The sequence below is a fragment of the Peromyscus leucopus genome, chromosome 5, assembly GCF_004664715.2.
Source record: "Peromyscus leucopus breed LL Stock chromosome 5, UCI_PerLeu_2.1, whole genome shotgun sequence".
Lineage (NCBI taxonomy): Eukaryota > Metazoa > Chordata > Mammalia > Rodentia > Cricetidae > Peromyscus > Peromyscus leucopus.
The window spans coordinates 114,313,311-114,327,012 of NC_051067.1; the positions used below are offsets into that span (position 1 = coordinate 114,313,311).

Below are 13,702 nucleotides of genomic sequence, written 5' to 3' on the forward strand. Positions count from 1 at the left end.
CTTATAAATTGGAAGACTTGCCTTAAACCAGATTTTAAGACCTCAATGTATATCATAACTTGGCCTTCCCTTGCTGGGGACACCACTGTTGACCTGGAATTTTCCCTTATAGTGCTGAGCAATGACCTCAGCTTTGTTTAATTAACACGTGTTTTGGTGTCATTTTTGAGGGGACCAGCCTTTGACACCCTCATAGCCCATGTTACTTCATCTGCTGCCTTCTGCTTCTCTCTTCCTGCTTTACCTTGAAATCTGAGGGATAAGATTTCTTTTCTTTTTCTAGCGTGTGTGTGTGTGTGTGTGTGTGTGTGTGTGTGTGTGTGTCTGACATGGATGCATGCGGAAGCCTGGGGTTTGCTGTCTGGAATCATCTTTGACAGCCTTTCCCTTTTATTCACTGAGGCAAGGTCTTTGTCCAGCCCAGAGCTTGCCGATGTGGCCAGTTCACTAGGCGCTTTGCTCCGGGGGAGCACTGCCTCCACCTTTGAGGCTGGAATTGCAAGCAGACCTTCAGGCTCATCCCGCATCGATGTGGTTTCTGGGGATTTGAACTTGGGTCCTCATGCTTGTGCAGCAGGTGGTTTAACTGCTGAGGCGCTCTCCAGCCCGAGGGTAAGATTATTCCTTTATCCTCTGGCTCATCCTGGGCTCTTATGTTTAACACAGACGATGAGAAAGAAATATTTACTTATCTTTTGGAAAAATGCACCAGGTGAAATGGAGAGGAAGCTAATGACTTAAGAGCAGAAGGAAAAAAAAAAAACAAACCCAACTTGGCCACTTGGCATGCTCAGTGCTTTTCTGAGCTTCTTTCAACTTGAATTTTAATGCTGTTCATATTTGGCCCCGAACCACCCATCTAACTATTTCCCACACAAGCTCCAGTCCAATAGAGTCATTTTCCTCATTGGTCCACGTTCCTTGCAGCCTGCACGTATTTTTCATGTGTTCTGATCTACTTGCCAGGGATGACATTTCTCTCTGCCTGGTGATACGCTTCACTTGAAATCTGGGGTCAAATTAATTCTGATTTCCTCTTTTTTTTATTTCCTTTTTTCTGCCTCCCTTTCTGTCTCCACTCTCTCTCCTTCCTTCCTCCCTCCCTCCCTCCCTCCCTCCCTCCCTCCCTTTCCTCTTTTCTTTCTTTTCAACACAGGGTCTCATGTGTTCCAGGCTGGTCTTCTCAAACTCATTGTATAGTTAAGGACATCTACTTCCCATGTCCTGAGGGTTCAGGCTTTTACCACCATGCTGTGCCCAGCTATGCCTAAGTGGTCCTCTCCAAATTATTTCATTGTTGTCAAGACAGGGTCCCTCTACACGGCCCTGGCTCTCCTGGAACTCACCATGTAGACCAGGCTGGTCTCAAATCCACAGAGATCCATCTGCTTCTGCCTCTTGATTGCTGGGATTAAAGGTGTGTGCCACTAAGCCCAGTTCAAACTTACTTTTTATTTGCTGTTTTCTTGAGACAGGGTCTGAGACAGCCCAGGTTGGCCTTAAGCTCCTTATGTAGCCCAGGTTGACGCTGGACTGCTGAACTTCCTGTCTTCACCTACCAAGTGCTGGAATTATAGATATGGGCCCCATACTTGGCTTCTTCAACTTCTTCACAAGATTCTGTTTTCTTTAGTGTTTGCAGTGTTTACAGAGCAGCACCTCACCATTTGGGGCATTATTTTCCTTTAATTGATGTTTATCTGGTTACTTTTGATGCTTCGACTCCAGGTGCAAGATCCTGTGCCTTTCTCATTTATACATCTTATGCACATAGAAATCTGCTCTATAGCTGAAGAGCTGGCTCACAAATCAAGAGCACCTGACGATCTTCCAGAAGCCCTGAGTTTGACCCATGCTGAGTGGCTCATCACTACCTGTAACTCCAGCTCCAGGGGACCCAACATCATTTTTTTGTCATCTTCTGGCCTTTGCAGGCACCTGCATGCATGTCTGCACACACACACACACACACACACACACACACACACACACACACACACACACACACAAATAAAGCAATAAAAATCTTAAAAAAATAGGAACCCACTATAAAAATTTGCTTTGATAGGTACTGGGGATGTAGCAATCATTAAGGCAGAATGACCTCATGATTTTTCCTTTTATTATTCCTAAATTCCTCTAATAATGGCCAGTTAAAACAACAGTGCTGGGTTAATTTTTTTGGCTAGTTGTTCTGTTATATTTGTTATTTACTGGGTGTGAGAAAACACCAGGTACAACGGAACCCACTATAAGAGTTTTTATTAGGGAAGGGAAAGGGTGGAGGTGGGTAGGCCTACGGAAAGGAAAGGTGCAGGAGTGGGGGGTGGGGGTAGGGGAAGAGGCCAAAAGCATCAGATTCCACTGGATTTTGAGTTACAGGTGGTGACAAGGTGGGTTCTGGGATCCTGAACTCTTGGATCCTCTGTAAGAGCGGTATGTGCTCTCAACCTCCAAGCCATGGCTCCAGCCCTTCACGTAGACATTTTTAGAGACGAGATCAACTATGAGGACATGAAGGAAGTGGTCAGTAAATAGACCTAAGATTCTTGGATTGGGAAGCAAGACTTGGCACCACATGACAGTTGATGATGTTATTGGCAGGTGTTTGGTCAGACGTAGCGTGGTTGGCTCTGACAGGTCAAGGTCTCTCACACCACCAGGAGAGCTGAAGGTAACAGGCATGGAACTGGGAACATCTGAATGTCATTGCTATTCAGAGCACCAGCCTAATTCTCTCTTTTTCCTCCTTTCACACTACTAGAATGGCTTGCATTATTTTGTATTTCTTCTTATTTGGAAGGTAGAGAAATTAATTAACTGTGAAATGACTCACGGCAGAAATAAAGATCAAATATGGAGGAAAAAGCATGCCAGTTCCTGAATATTCATAGCGAAAAAAACTCTGGGAGTTATTTTGACGACAGAAGGGCATGCCGACAGAAGATGAGGATTTGGATCAGTCTTTACACAGTGTCATCCCCCCAACCCCTGCCAACATACAAATTGAGCATTTAGGGAAAAGAACACACAGTGAAGATCAATATACAATCATCGAAGCAGAAGTTATTAGAGGAAAATAGAGCAAATTGGAAAATTCAAAAGAAAATCTGTATTACAGTTTCTCTATCATTATATGCAGACTATTAATGCACAGTTTTCAGCTTTCATTTAGGACGGCATCGCTCCCTCGCACAGACAGGTAGCACAGGAACGCGGGTACATTAACAATGTTCTGAGTAGTGTTCATTTATTTTCCTTCAGATCTCATTTGCTGCAGTGAATTCACTTTGATTTAAAAACCCAGAACTCATCTTAATTTTAACAAATAATTTAATTTGAAACAACTGCTTACTAGATCCTGCTAAGTTACATGTTTTTACACCCATAGAAAATGGCCATATAAAGTCATATTATCAAACCTCGCTTCTGGCAATTTACTTCTAGGATTTTTTTTTTTTTTTTTTTTTTTTTTGCTTTCTTATATTTGAAAGAAGCAATCTTTCCTTAGATCTCTCTCTCTCTCTCTCTCTCTCTCTCTCTCTCTCTCTCTCTCTCTCTCTCTCTTTCTCTCTCATTTTATTTTTTTGAGACAAGGTCTCACTGTGTTGCCTTCAGTGGCCTGGAATTTTCTTTGTAGACCAGACTGGCCTGGAACTCACAGGGATCAACCTGCGTCTGCCTCCTAAGTGCTGGGATTAAAGATGTGCACTACTATACCAGCTCTTTCTTAGATTTATTTCGTTTCTTTTCCTGTCTTTTCTTTCTTTCTTTTTATTTTGTGTGCATTGGCATTCTGCCTGCATATATGTCTGTGTGAGGGTGTCAGGTCCCCTGGAACTGGAATTACAGATGGTTGTTTTGTATTTCCCATGTGGGTGCTGGGAATTGAGCCCAGGTCCTCTGGAAGAGCAGTCAGTGCTCTCAACCGCTGAGCTGTCTCTCCAGCCTGCCTCTCTTTCTTGACTTTCTTTTTTTTTTAAATTGAGATTCTTTTTTTTAAAAAAAATTATTTATTAATTATGTATACAGTGTTCAGCCTGCATGTCTGCCTGCAGGCCAGAAGAGGGCTCCAGATATCATTATAGATGGCTGTGAGCCACCATGTGGTTGCTGGGAACTGAACTCAGGACCTCTGGATGAACAGCCACTGCTCTTAACCTCTGAGCCATCTCTCCAGCCCTCTTTCTTGACTTTCACATTGAATGCATTTTATCTACAGCTGATTAGAACACAGTGATCCTATAAGTGAATTTATTGAGGACAGACAATCACTCAGCTACTGAGACACTCAGTGGACGAACTGGTTCTTAATTCAGACAAACTGTTTTAACTCAGGTTGGTCATGTCTGCTATTTGTTCCTTTTTTTAAGATTAAAATAATTGTTATATGTTATACACATATGTTTGCCTGCATGTATGTATGCATGCAGTGTCCTTGGAGGCCAGAAGACGGCACTAGATTGTGATCCACCATGTCAGTTTGTGAACTGCCATGTGGATGCTGGGAAGAGAACCCAGGTCCTCTGCAAGTCTGTCCAGTGCCTTTACCACGGAGCCATCTCTCCAGGCCTTGCTGCTAACATGTGTATCATAGCTACAGACAGGCAGAGTGTAGCTCAAGGTAAGAGGTGCCTCTTGACTGTCAGAGGCAATACGGGCTCTCTCATAATAATAATAATAATAATAATAATAATAATAATAATAATATTTATATGTATGTACATGTTTGGTATGAGTGTGCATGTGTGCCTGTGAGCGTGGAAGCTAAACATTGATGCCAGTTGTCCATGATCATTTTCAACCTTATTTACTTATTTATTTTGGAGACTTGGCTGTGCTGCCCGGCCCGCAAGCCCCAGTGATTCTGGATGCTGCCTTCCAAGCTCTGGGATTATAGATGTGTGATGCTAAACCTGGCTTTTTATTTTTTTATTCTTTTGGTTCTGGGCACTGAACTCAGGTCTTCAGGCTTGCATAACGGCCATTTCCCTGACTGAGCCATCTCTCCAACCCTAGGCTTTCTCTTGAATGGGATAATGCTCTAGTATTCTGGAACGCACTCAAGGATTATGGAAGAGTGCTTCGTCAGTTTTAGAATAGATCCTTCCATTTGGTACAGCGACCTAAAAAATGACATTTCTGGATGGGCAAGACAGCTGAGCAGGCCAAGGCACTTGCCACTAGGCCTGACGACCTGAGTTCTACCTACAACACCTATACAGTAGAAAGAGAGAACTGACTCCCATAGCTGCCCTCAGATGTTCATATGACCATTGTCATGTGTGCTCCCCCATCCAAGAAACAAAATTTTGAGAATCCCCTCCCAGTGCTGGCATCCTATGATTATAGCATTTTTAATAGTTATTAATAGGCTGATCGGACACAAAAGCATAAAGTTGTTCATCCAGAGAACACAGTACCCCTTCACCAGTCCCTTGGTGGTTACACTTCTAACTCCACCAGGGAATAGACGGCAAGACTGACTTTGTCTTGGTCTGTTTCCACAGCATTTGTGTTCTGTGAACATGGCCACTGTTGTCACTGAAAGATTACCATGGAGAGGGACCTGGAAGAGGTGTCTGTGATCGCGAGAGGCTGCAAGAAGCAAGGCATGGGGTGTAGCACATACAGAAATCCCACAACCCCTGATCTCTCTCTCTCTCTCTCTCCTATTGCTGATTAAACCCAATGCTCCTGGGCTGGTGACGCTCCCACTACACTCTTGGGACGTCTGCTAGCACCAAATGGCAGTGGTTCATAAGCATTATGCAGCAGTAGAAAGTAGGGGGGTGAGACTCTCTACTTCGCATCTGTGAGGCAAGTGCCGTTATCTTTCAGGTTTGTGCCTCTTACTCCTAAATTGTCATCAAATGCTGCCTTGGATGGGGCTTTTATTCACTTACCAGCTTTATTAGAACGAAATACGGAGTCATTTATCACTGGGTCAGGGTCAATATGCTGAAGAATTCTGTTCTTCCTTGTCTCATGAGGCTGCTGGCTGACGGCAACATGGGTAGGCAAGGCGGAAGGAGAGAGGATTTGAAAGGAAGGTAGCTGTTCCGCCTGCATGTCTGCGGCTTACCATCAGAAACCTGGGTAGAGTTAATTAGCCCTACTTCTGCCACCAAAAAATAAGGACACCGCGATGTAGTATATGGTATTTTCAGAGTAGACACAGAGGCACAGAAAATGAACAGTGTGTCTCAGAGTTTGTTCTTGCGTGTGGGTCTGTGATCACAGTGCACACGTGGAGGTCTGAGGACAACTCCGTGACGTCAGTGCTCGCCTGCACCTAGACGTGGTTTCCAGGGATTGACTTCGGATGACCAGGCTGGGAGACAGCTGCTTTCCTCTGTGGAACTGTCTTGCTGGACCTCCACTTCATGTTTGGAGACAAGGCCTCTCATTGAAGGAAATGCAAAGTGCTCCATTTGGCTAGATAAGCTGTTGGTGAGGCCCTGACATCTTCCTATGTCTGCCTCCCTGGCACTGGGGTTACAGGTACATGTCCTCGCACCGCAAGCTTTACCTATGGAGCCGTCTGCCTCCCCTTCTTTCCTTTAAAAGTAAATTATTTCACCAAATTTATTTATTTATTTGTGTGTGTGTGTGTGTGTGTGTGTGTGTGTGTGTGTGTGTGTGTGAGAGAGAGAGAGAGAGAGAGAGAGACAGACAGACAGACAGACAGACAGACAGAGAGGACAGCTTGCAGGAGTTAGTTCCCTCCTCCCAACATGTGGATAGGTTCTGGGGACTGGAGCATGCACATGCTTTTGTCCACTGAGTCAACACTCTCCACCCCCTTTTTTCTTTTATTGAGGAAGGGTCTCACAATAAACCTCAGGCCAGTCTGGGACTTACTACGTAGCCCAGGCTGTTCTATTTATTTACTTATTTATTAAAATAAATTTTTAAAAATTCATTTTACATACCAACCACAGATCTTCTCATCCTTCCTCCCACTACCCTGACCCCCGCCTAACCACCCCCTCGACCCACCCCTCCTCCCCTCCTCCAAAAGGGTAGGTTCTCCCATGGAGGGGAGCAGGCCCAGGCTGCTTTTGAATTGACAGCAATCTTCTTGCCCAGCTTCCTAAGAACCTGGTGAATTCTCAACTGTAGGAATTTTTCATCTACGTGTTTGTTCACCTCCTTTTCAACCTGTCAACAACCCCGGCCCTCACCCCCCAGCCCTCACCCCCCAGCCCTCCCCACCCCAGCCCTCACCCCCAGCCCTCCCCACCCCAGCCCTCCCCACCTCAGCCCTCCCCACCCCAGCCCCCACTCCCACCCCTCCCCACCCCAGCCCACACTACCCCAGCCCTCCCCATCCCACTCCTCCCTACCCCAACCCTCCCCACCCCAGCCCCCACCACCTCAGCCCTCCCCACCCCAGCCCACACTACCCCAGCCCTTCCCACCCAGCCCACACCACCTCAGCCCTCACCACCTCAGCCCACACTACCCCAGCCCTTCCCATCCCAGCCCTCACACCCCAGCCCTCCCCACCCCAGCCCCCACCCCCAGCCCTCACCCCCCAGCCCTTCCCACCCCAGCCCCACCTCCCAGCCCACACCACCCCAGCCCTCACCACCTCAGCCCTCACCACCCCAGCCCTCACACCCCAGCCCTTCCCACCCCAGCCCTCACCACCCAGCCCTTCCCACCCCAGCCCTCACCCCCCAGCCCTTCCCACCCCAGCCCTTCCCACCCCAGCCCTTCCCACCCCAGCCCTCACCACCTCAGCCCTCCCCATCACCCTCTTACTTTTTACCTCACAACCTGAGGAGATCAAAGTCATGTGCCCTCTTCATTCCCTTCAGTTCTCAAGTAACCATGCTCTTCCCACCCTTCCTTTAATTACAAGCTCTCTAATTGAACAGCCATGCCGGATCCTCGTTACTCCCCATTTCCAGCACTCTGCTGTCTCTTAGCAGAATTTCTTCCCTTTAAACTAGTAAACACCTCATTCTGGACAAATTTGTGGAGTTTAAAAAAGCAAAATCAATCAACTCTCCAGTCAAATTGATTTCATTTCTTATGCACACTGTCTTCAAATTCTCTCTTGAATCCTCTCTGAGGCCAGCATGTCAGACTTCTATCCATATTATTGTAGAATATGTCCTTGTCAGTGTCTTCATTGACTCCAGAGTGCTGAATCCAGTGTGTGTGTGTGTGTGTGTGTGTGTGTGTGTGTGTGTGAGAGAGAGAGAGAGAGAGAGAGAGAGAGAGAGAGAGAGAGAGAGAGAGAAAGAGAGAGAGAGAGAGAGAGAGAGAGAGAGAGAGAGAGAGAGAGGGAGAGAGAGAGAGAGAGAGAGAGAGAGAGAGAGAGAGAGAGAGAGAGGGAGAGAGAGAGAGAGAGGCTTTTTTGTTCTATTGTTATTCACTGTATCACCTGTATTTTTTTTTTCCATGACAAGGCTTCACTGTGTAACAGCCTTGACTGTCCTGGAACTATCGCTGTAGAACAGGCTGACCTCGAACTCATAGTCATCTACCCGTATGGCATGTGCCACCGTCGCCTGGCTTCATCTGTATTTTTAAAATTCTCTTCTTTGAAACACTTTCTTTCTTTAACTTAGTAGAAGGCTATATTCTCTTGGTTTTCCCACCTACCCTACACCTTCTCAATCTCTTTTGCTGCCCCTTTTTTTCTAGAGTTTTAATTATGGAAGTTTCCATTTTATATATTATATAATATATATATATATATTTTTTTGAGACAGGGTCTCATGTCTAGTCATAACTTGGAGCCAAGGATGACCTTGAACTCCTGATCCTCCTGTCTTCCCCTGTTGAGTCCTGAGATTATAGGTATGTGCCACCACACCTGGTTTATGCAATGCTGGGATCAGACCTAGGGCTTTGTGGGTGCTGGGCAAGCATTGCACCAACTGAGCTACAGCCCCCTCTCCCTGTTACTCAGTTTTTAAACACCTCTCCTTTTGGCTCCATAGCCTCTTCCATGATGAGCTCCTTCAGCATCAGGGCTTTAAATATTCTGTCAATCACCTCAAATCACAGCTGCCATATGAACTGGATGCTAATCTCTGGATCCCTACATTTAATTACCCTTCCAAAATATTCATTTTTTGAATGGAGGCGTCAGCATTTCATACTAAGGGAAACACTTTCATCACATAGATATCACAAGAACACCCTGGACCAACTTGGACCATCACTGTTCATGTCAGCTGCTTCAACAGTCTATTTCCTTTTCCGCACACTGGATCTCTTCAGCACTAACAGAGGCTTCCCCAGCTCTACTTCAGGACTTCTTTCCAGAGCCCGTTTCCCCAACACTCATCTCACTTCAGCATCTTTTACAACTGGATAAGCTGAGATTTCCCCAACTCATCCATTCCTAGTTCACTTTTGCTTAATGATTCTTTCTCCCATGTCTCTCTCTCGCATTTTAGTGTAAACAATAAGAAAAAAACCATCTTTAACACTTTGCTTAAAAAAAGAGTCTCTTTAGTTAGGCCTTGAGAGATTGTTCAGCAGTTAAGAGTGCTTGCTGCTCTTCCAGAAGACCTGGGTTCAATTCCTAGCATCTGTGTTGTGTGCCTTACAGCTACCTGTTACTCCACCTTTGGGAGATCTGATGACCTCTTCTGGCCTCCATGGGTACCTACACACACATGACATATACTCACATAAACACAGGCACATAACTAAAAATAAATCTTGAAAAATTATTTAGCTAAGTAATCGTATTTGTTATTTACAAGTTCTGCTTTCTATACAACGGCCGGTCACAGTTTAGTGAGGCGCCAGTTTCTATTGTCATTTTTGAGGCCTCTGAGCAGCACACATGCTATTCACGCCTCTGTAATGTTCTGTTCGTGGCAGTGAACACGTCTCAGTGAGGATCTAGGATTATTCCACTGGGCTCCTGCCCTGCTCCCTTGAGACAGGGTCTCACAGGCCTTGAACTTCTGATCCTCTTGCTCCACTTGATGGGTGTTGGGATTATAGCCTTACACCACGGTGCCAGGTTATGCAGTGCAGGGGACCAAACCCAGGTCTTTGTGAATGCTAGGCAAGTGCTCGGCCAACTGAGCTCCTCCCCAACTGCCAGGCTTCTCATCCCTTCCCACCAGCAGGGCCTTAAAGGTCCACATGTCTATCAGTAGTCTGTTTGAAGCACTTAAGGTACCATATGCCTCACATTCTTCCAGCCTTGGTCCATCACTAAATTCCAAAGTCACTTGCGCATTTTTATTGGTCTGTCCCAGCAGTACCACACTTCTGGGCCCAATATCTGCCCTTGTTTCCTGTGGCTACTGGAACATTAACACAAACTTAGTGGCTTAAAACAATGGAATTTTACTGTCTTAATGTTCCGGAAGCCAGAAGTTAGAAGTCAGTATTACTGGGTCAGAGCCAAGGTGGAACACAGCTTTCCCCTAGAGCCCTGGGGAGAATTATTTGTCTCTTCTAGCTCCTGGTGCCTGCTCTTGGGCTGTGGTTCTATCAGTCTTAAGGCCAGGATCTTCACTTGATTTTCTATTCTATCTTTACATTATGGTCTCTTCTCTGTGAATCTTCACCCCTCTTTTGTTTAATGAACACTCGGTTGCATTTTGACCTGGCCTGGAGAATCCAGGATTGTCTTTTCAAGATTCCTTAAGTTGATCTGGAAAGATCCTTTTTGTCTTAAAAGGTAGCATTGACCCTGAATGTCTTTTGAGGGGACAGTGTTTATTCTGCTATAACTACAAGGCCACTTCATCGGCTGATTGGATCTCTCTGTGTTTCAACACACCTTAACCAAGAAACAGAAAGTACACGTGTATCTAAAACCCAGAGGCCTCATGCTATGGTGGTATTTTATTTGTACTGAAATGTGATTTTCATTGTATGTTAATAAATAAAGTTGCCCGGGGTGTCAGAGCTATTAGAGCCATAGCAAGAGCGTGGTGGTGGTGGCGGCGGCGGTAGCCCTGGCAGCGGCAGCGGCGGCGCACGTCTTTAATCCCAGCACTTGGTAGAAGAGCTAGGTAGATCTCTGTGTGTTCAGGGATACAGCCAGCATTGGAGACATACGCCTTTAAGACCTGGAGGGCGGTACTTACAGGCAGTGACGAGGCAGTCATGTGTTTGGGTTTATAACCAATGAGAAGGCAGAACAGAAAGACTATTTAAAGACAGACACACAGGAAGTAGCTCTCTCCTTCGGGGAAGCTAGGAGCACTGCAGGAGGTAAGATTTTAGCTCTGAGCTCTGACCTCTCGGCTTTCTTTTTTACATTGGTTCTGTGTTTCTTATTTTAATAAGACGGTTGGTTACATCTACATCATGCCATTTCATTGACCGTTCCTTTATTTTCCCTCCGGTAGCCCAGGCTGGCCTGAAACTTGCTAGCCAAGGTCACCTTCTGGTCTTCCTTTGTCTAACTTCCAAATGCTGAGGTTATAATGTATACCAATAGTTATGACTTCTATTTACTTTTCTAAAATAATTTTTTTAAATTTATGTATGTATGTGTATGTTTCTTTCTCTGTGTGTATGTGCGCATGTGTGTGGGTGCTCCTGGAGGCCAGAAGAGGGCATCAGATCCCTGGAGATGGAGTTGCACTAGGTAAATCTCTGATGCGCCTGTTGGGAACTAAACTCCAGTCCTCTGCAAAGGTGGTGAGCACTCTTAACCACCGAGCCATCTCTTTAGCCCCTTGGTTTCGATTTTCTTGAAAGGTGCCACACCAGCCCCATCAACCTATCGTCTTACAGCTTTCTGTTAAACTCCACTGCGTTATTTCGTCCCTAGTGTGGGATTTGAGGGACCCTAGTCAGCCGGTGAGCTCAACACCGCAGGCCGGGGTGGTGTCAGCAGTGTCGGGGTGGTCGGGGTGGCGTCAGCAGCGTCGGGGTGGCGTCAGCAGCGTCGGGGTGGCGTCAGCAGGGTCGGGGTGGCGTCGTCAGCAGGGTCGGGGTGGCGTCGTCAGCAGGGTCGGGGTGGCGTCAGCAGCGTTGGGGTGGCGTCAGTGGCATATACTGGGGTTTTAAATGCATTGAACTCAAAGTCAGGAAATGGGGTGCAATTCTGGGTTGTTGCTTTTGAGGACCTGAACCCGAGCCAATGGCTTGACCTTTTGAACTCTTAGTTAACTGCAAAACGAATCTTAGCGCTTATGCAGATGAAAAGGAGGAGACAGATGAGAATGCCTTCGCTAGCTTCAAGTTCCAGCGAAATGCCCATGAAATGGTGATAAACATATTGACCAAGATGGCCTTCATGTTCCCCGCAGCTTCCGTTACATTTTATAGGGGTTTCACCCTGATTCCCAGCCCTTGACCTCCCCCTCACCATTTTTTTAGAGCATTTACACATGAAAAATTGTAATTGTAAATTCTTTCTCTGCCTCTTTGAGATGTAAATCGTCTCTGGCTGCCTCTAGCCAGAACCAAGGACTGTAATTCTCAAGGATCTTTGAAATGTAACAATCAAGGAGCTAGCCTCCCCACATCCCCTGATTTCAGAGTTTTACTCTCAGCTGTAAGGACCACTGCTGTTGTGAAGATAAGGGGCATTTATTTTCCTTTCTGTAAGGTGCAGGTAGCTCTGTGGTATGGCCCACACTAGTGTTGGTGTGTGTATGTGCACTTGTATGTGAAGGTCAGAGGTCATTGCTGATTATCTTCCTCAATAATCTCCACCTTATTTATTTATTTTTTTTTTTTTGGTTTTTCTAGACAGGGTTTCTCTGTGTAGCTTTGCGCCTCTCCTGGGACTCACTTGGTAGTCCAGGCTGGCCTCGAACTCACAGAGATCCACCTGGCTCTGCCTCCCGAGTGCTGGGATTAAAGGCGTGCGCCACCACCGCCCGGCTTCCAACTTATTTTTTAAGATAAGGTCTCAGACTGAGCCTGGAGCTCACTGGATCAGCTAGGCTGGCTGGCCACCAAGCTCTAGATTCCCCCCTCCCCCATTTCTGCCTCCCCAGCACTGAGATGACAGGTGTGCATAGATAGCTGTACGTGACATGTTTTTAAATGTGGAATCTGGTTGGTTAACCTCTGGTTCCCTCATGCTAATGTGGCAAGCACTTTACCAACAGGCTAATTTCCCCAGGCTTCTCCCACCTCAGGATTTTAAAGATTTATTTATTTTTATTATTTTCAAATGATGTGCATATGTGTGTCTCGGTGTGTATGTGCACATAAGTGAAGATATCGGAGGCGGCCAGAAGAAGGCATTGGATTCCCTGGAGGTGAAATTACTGTGAGCCATCCGGACATGGGTGCCGGGAACTGAACTCTCAAAGAGCAGGAAGTGCTCTTAAGCTGAGCTATCATCTTGCCAACCCTGGCAACTTAGGTTTTCAATAGCTCTTCTAGTCACTCATTGTTTCATGGGGGTTAGGCTTGCTCTGTCTTCCCTATCCCAACAACAGCCTCGTGCTTAATCTTCCTTCCTAGTTCAACTCTGCTCCCGACGACGTTCAGCTTTGGCGGTAGTTCCAGACAGTGACCACCAGCCTTCACTGTGCTTTTGAGGCAGGGTCCCACAGAGCCTGGACTTAAACTTTGATCCTCTTGCCACAGCCTTCTAAATTCTGGGGTTACACCTGTGTGCTACCATCCCAGGTTCTCCTTTAGTCATTTCTGTCCAGACTCTGATAGGAAGGTGAGAAAGGGAGTTAGGGAAAGTTATTTTATAACTTCATAATTTCAGAGGAACCATGGCATGCTTGCG

The 13,702-nt window shown here is 46.2% G+C and overlaps 1 pseudogene; it reads left to right on the forward strand.

Moving 5' to 3' along the window:
* Window positions 1–12,301, forward strand: part of LOC114709103 — a 63,459-nt pseudogene extending 51,158 nt beyond the window's left edge.
* The last annotated feature ends 1,401 nt before the right edge of the window (window positions 12,302–13,702 follow it).